This window comes from Dermacentor andersoni, chromosome 5 (genome assembly GCF_023375885.2).
Source record: "Dermacentor andersoni chromosome 5, qqDerAnde1_hic_scaffold, whole genome shotgun sequence".
Lineage (NCBI taxonomy): Eukaryota > Metazoa > Arthropoda > Arachnida > Ixodida > Ixodidae > Dermacentor > Dermacentor andersoni.
In genome coordinates this window covers 111,226,858-111,232,933 of record NC_092818.1, presented here as the reverse complement: position 1 = coordinate 111,232,933, position 6,076 = coordinate 111,226,858, and positions in this window count along the sequence as shown.

The window sequence follows — 6,076 nt, the reverse complement described above, 5'->3', positions numbered from 1 at the left end:
ACTTTTCCGCGCGACCCGGTATAAGCTCTGAGTGATGGCGCCGAAAAAGGAGATGGCGAAAAGGGGAGGGGGTGAAGTGGGGCGTGGGGAGAACCTCGTCTGCACAAAACCTGTTCTTTACGTTGGAAGAGAACACGCTATAGAGAGATAGCTAGATAGGTGTTTCCGCACTCATGTGCCGCTGCGTCTTGTCTGCTTCGCTCGCAGCACTCTTTCATCCCTTCCATGCGCCTTCGCTCGCTCTCCGATCGGAGCTCCTCGGAAGGTTGGTATATACGCGCTACGCACAAAAGCGAATCCGCTTAGATGAAGCACCCGCGAGCGACGGGTAGTGGAGCCGAGCCAAGACGAGGGCGACGATGTCGCGAGTCGACGGCTACGCGATAAGGGGAGGATAAAACTAACAACGAAAAATAGAGGGAGAAAAAGCGAGAGAGAGAGACAGAAAAGGAGATGCGCTCGTTCGGAAAGGAATAAAGGAAACGAGACGAAGGAGCGCAAAAGAGGAGTTCGAAGTCTCGCGCAAGCGCGCGACAGTCGTTGCTTTGATTTGGCGGTCATTCCGGGTAAAACTGCGAGTGAGATGAAATGAAGTCACTTCAGCGAGATAAGAAGGGCCCCCCACCTCGCTTCCCGAATTTGAATGTGTGATTGGGGCCGTTTTGAAGAATAGTCGAGAGGCGCGGAGTTTCGAGGAAAGACGGCTTCTCGCATCCGAAGCGGCGTGTTGAACGTTTATAATGAGCGCGCGGACGTGGCTCACTACGGAGCCGTTTTACGCTTGCGCTGTGCCAAGGAGTTGGATAATTTGGCGAATGACGTCGAAACGTGACTTGTATGCAGGAAACGTGCGCCACGTGCGCTCATGTGGAAGCACTTGGTGTATATTGGTGACGAGCTAGGCGCAGACGTGCCGAGTTATCTCTCAAAAGGAGGGAACCTGTACAGCATATAGACTATTTACAGGCATCTAGTAGACTGCAGTGTCTGTAGACATCTAGCAGTACGGACCCTATCCTTTCGTCTGTGTAAATCACGAATTACGATCCACAGGTAGGTAAATGTGTGGGATTTACATATTTTTATGCCAATGTTCTGAAGACCTAAGCAAAAGCTTGTCAAGGTGGTATAATTAATGTTTGTGTATTTTATAGTGAGTCATCATGATTACAGAGTAATTAAATATGTTATTATTGTACACTCAGTTATGCTACTTTTTTCGTAAACTGAATTGCATCACCTGCCCGAATTACGTGTACAGGTTAATTATTAGCTGCCAACATTACCAGAAGGCAAATAAAAAAAAAATACTTTGGCAATTACTATCGAAACTACTCACGTCAAACGTTCCGCCAAAGCCGGTAGTGCCTTCATCAAAGCGGTCGTGTGTATCGACAAATTTCACTCGGATGTAAAAAAAAAAAATGAATAGATAGATAGATATAGACAGATATAGATAGACAGACAATCGCACTCGCCTTGTCAATTAGTCATATACAAAGCGTTGTTAGTTATGAACATTTTGCTTAAATCCCTGCTTGCCAACTCTCGCCTTTAACAAAGCGTTAATGAACGCCAGTTGCGGATAATTTCCTTTTATCGGCGTCCCAAACAGCGCGCACACATACCACAAAGCCGTGTCACATAGCGGAGGGCGACTAAAACAATTCCAAAATTGAATGAACCCTAACAAGACGCGTTATGGATTTTTTTTCGTTGCACGCATGTCGCCAGTCGCTATCCAACAACGAACACGTTATGCACGCTGATAAAAAAGAAAGAAAAGAAGAAACAAGAGAGAGGGGGTGTGGGGTGGTTGAAAGATGCTCGCTTGAGGTGCATAAACGAATCGAGCTGCACGCAGCCAAAGCGCTCTCTCAATTTGTGCGGCTTAAATGAGGCACCGGGTGAGCCGGCGCGGCTTCATTACCATATCATTACGAGGAGATTCACGGAGATTAGTGCGGTTCGACGGGCTAATTGCGCGCGCGCTCGAGATGCGCACCCCGGCCAGCGCATGCGCGCCAGCGTCTTGCAAGACGTGCGCATTCGCTCCAGTCGCGGAGCGAGAGAGAGAGAGGGAGAGAGAGAGAGAGCTTGCAACGAGCGTCGATGTTTCCATGCGCCGGAACAAAGCCTCTCTCGAGAATGCCTCGCGGCAACGAACTTATACGAACAAGTGAGCGGTAATGACGCCGCTGCTCGCCGGCGTTCGCTTCGCCCGCGCCTTGGGATTCGCCCCGAGTGACCTGCCGATAATCAACGTCGTCGCGCGACATTCTTGGGTGCCCCAAGGAATATCGTTTAGACGTTCATCGCTTGCAATGCACCCTGGAGTCGAACCTCGCTGAACTTGTGTTCCGCTGTCGGGTAGCGAATGCAGGAGAAATCGCTCCAATTTGTAACTCGGATTGCGAAGAGCGAATCGAGCGCTCTGGATTCTATTCAGTAATTTGCTTTCCTCTACGCTCTGTAATGCGATAGCCTCTACAGGCTTCGCAAGTTTAAAGAATCGGGATAATCGCTGTCTGGCGTCACTTATGCTACGAGGAGCAATTACTTCGGTGTGGAAGCAAACGGTTGGGACAATTTCATTGATAGTACTGAATTTTGATTGTTTGATGTATGTTTATTGGTACAAGATACTATACTGCATATTTAAAATATATATAAATAATGTTTGATGTATGTTTATTGGTACAAGATACTATACTGCATATTTAAATATATATGTAACATGATATTAATAAATGAACAAGGTTTGTCGACCGTACGGCGCTCGTGAACAACAATATAGCTGATAGCGTATATATAGTCAAGCACCAGGCGACTCAGCACGGTCGCGAACGTTTTGAACCGCTAAGAAAAAGTGCGCGTGTAAGGCAATTTATTCACTGTCTCAAACGCGTTTTGCAAAGCTTCAAACGGTAACAGGCGGCACCGGGCAGGGCCTTCGTTGGCCTCCCTGTCATTCCTTCTTCGTCTCTCTCTCTTCAAACGGTAACAAAGTACTGTACATTTATTTTCTAGCCCGTTGATTGCCTCCTCAAGCAAAATCACCGAGCCCTTGTGGTCATCAATGCGATTGCGTTGCGGCAGCGTCATCGTGTGAATTATCTGACGCGTTTCTGTGCGTAACCCGTCCATCGTACCTAATGAGAGTCACTTGACGTCATAACCGGCTTTATAGCATATACGCTGCAGCAGCCCTCGTATGACGGACGCCACGATGACGTAACAGAGGACAGCGTCTGGACCACGCAGCGTGACGTATGACATTTCGGGGCCTCTCACTTTCTTCTCTCAACCACATTGTTCTGCGTGCTGTCGAACACGTTATGGCGGCCCCGATTATTCAAATTTCTCCTCCGTGGTTGTCGTGTCGATATGGTGTTGTGTGGCGGCAAACGAGAACGTGGCTTCGGTAGAAAACAGGGACGCCCTTACAAAATCTAACTTAGACGGTCTATTGATTGTCTATAATTAGTCTACAGACTAATTTAAGACTGAAGACAAACTCTCTTTGAGCTCTCTTTAAAAAAAAGAAAAAAATGGTCAACAATTGTCCACAGAAATGCAGACGACTTTTTTGCAGAAAGTCAGTGGATATCAGTCGATAAAAGTACAAGGCATCAACTCCACCTGCTATCTGTGTATAGATTCTATAGACGATAGTAATGTATATTTAAATTTTCTACAGACTGTCAGAATGCATTTTAGTGACGTCGGCCTCACATTTACGGGAGTAACGTTCAAAAACGCACACGTACTGAGCCGTTGCCACGCTCTAAAAAAACTAACCTGGTCTGATTTAATATTCATGTCTCGAGCATGGCGTCATAGCTCACCTTCAACTACAGGGCGACGAAAACGATCAGATGTTGAATTGGTCGTTCAGCCAACTACCTTGGAACTAAGAAGTCCTGTTCGTACTGCCCGCAAAAGCTCCGCCTTCGCTGTTGTTGGTAATTAAAGACAATCAAATGTGAAGGTAGGCCAGGAGAGCTGGCTATTAGCGCAACACTATATTGACACACGCGCATTGTACACATTCTTTTTCTCGGTGACAACATGACAGTATACACAAACTGGCATCAATGCAAGGTGTAATTGTGCAACCTTAAGCTGGAGGAAAGTATATAGTGTAGATGTGCAGTAACAGGAAGGACGATAGGAAGGAACACTTGAAAATCTTTCTTAAAAGAAAGAAAGCCCATGAAGGGGTTCTAAATTAGAAGCAGGGCGCGCTGTTAGTATGCATGTACTTACTGTCATACGTGACACGGACGTTGCTGCTTCAGCAGCATCATTCAGCCAGACCGCGCTTTCCGGGGATAGACTCAGCAGCTACTACAACTACAAACAGCAGTCGTACAGGTTTCTCTCAAACCACGTTCTTGCGCGTTTCGCCCCTTCCTTTGCCAGATATGATTCAAACGCATATGCATTACACCAAGCGTAATTATTCGCTACTTCGCAACACAATTCTTGCCTTCGTTCTATAAGCAGTCTTCGCTTGACGCAGTTACGCACATAAATAATTTCACAACAATAATTTTGATCATTCTGGACATTTCCCGATGTGGGAAGACGATTTATCGGCACCTGCTTGCTCGCGCAAGGAGGCCACGGGGTAAGTTTGGAGCACTCGGCTTCGAAGAGCATGATCAACTCCATCACACAGGATGTTTCTTTTAGCCGCACCAAATTTTTAAACATTGCCTGTGGGCCGCGGTAGCGCATTTCTAATCTTTGATCTAAATTACTCAATAAGGCGGTCATTACTTCTACGAGAAATCAAAATACTTATTTAAATATTTATCATAATTACGTTAATTAACTTTTTATTTATTGATAACATTGCGGCCACTACTTCAATCTACGAATTGTATACCGGTGAGTTCGCAAGGCGTATTCATTTGGAACGAATTGTCAGTACTGCACCACTTTCGAGGTATTAATTTTCAAAGTGTCCACGAAATGCATTGGCCTTCCAGTTGATTTTGTGCTTCAATGAATAAAACAGCGTTTTCTCAAGAAAACTTATAAAACAACGTTCTCTTTAAAAAAGCAATGGAACGCCACTGCATTTCGTCGGACACTTGAAAATTAATATATCTCGAAACTGGTGCAGTCCTGTGCATTCGTTCCAAGTGAATATGCCTTGCGAACTTATCGGCTATAATTCATATCATAAAATAGCGGCCGCAATTTAATAATTAAAAAGAGAATTAACTTAATTATGCTAAACATTTATTAAGTATTTAAAAATATCAAATAGCAGCTGCTGCTGCGCTGCTCTCTTGCCGAATAGCTGTCACGCAGAACAGCAATCGGGCTATATGTGACCACATTTGTACCACCGCCGCAGACGTGCCCGTTGCCGGCTATGTTCACTATGGAATTACCGAACGAAACAACAAAACCTGCCGGAATATTCTCGGTACAGCAAATACGCGCCTTTAAGCGCATAATTCCTTTATTAAAGCGGCTTATTTGCCGGGGTTTGTCGAGTTTGCAACTGTCGAGTTCTTGCCAAATCAGGAAGGCCGGTCCTGAAGAAAGTGCAATAGTTAACCGCGCCGATCCCCGCGATCCATGCTCCGATGAAAAATGAGCCGATCCCGGAGGCAGTGTATTCCGCGGTGGCGCGGATCTCGTGGGTCGCGTGGCGGGGTATCCCACGTATTGACTTGCCAGGCAGTCAATAAATCGCAAAACGCGTTGCAGGATGTAAACTGTTTAATAACATTCAGCTAACCGCTTCACGAAAGCTTATCTCGACACGAATTCCACTATGTGCGTTGAATCTGCACAACTTTTTATTTTATGTAACCTTCGCGCTGAAACATACCGTGACAAACGAACAAAAGAGCGAACAAACGAAGCTCAGAACTTCTGTTAGCGTGTAGAAAAATTAAGAGGGAAGAAGTGGGAAGGGTTATCTGTCTTCTAATTTTTTAGTCTGCTCTTGTCGCGCACTCTTTGGAACTACTTCGGAAGATATACTCCGGGTGTTCGATCCCGCGATGTCTGTCTTCACACATTCCAGAGACGGACAAATGACGCCCTGTAA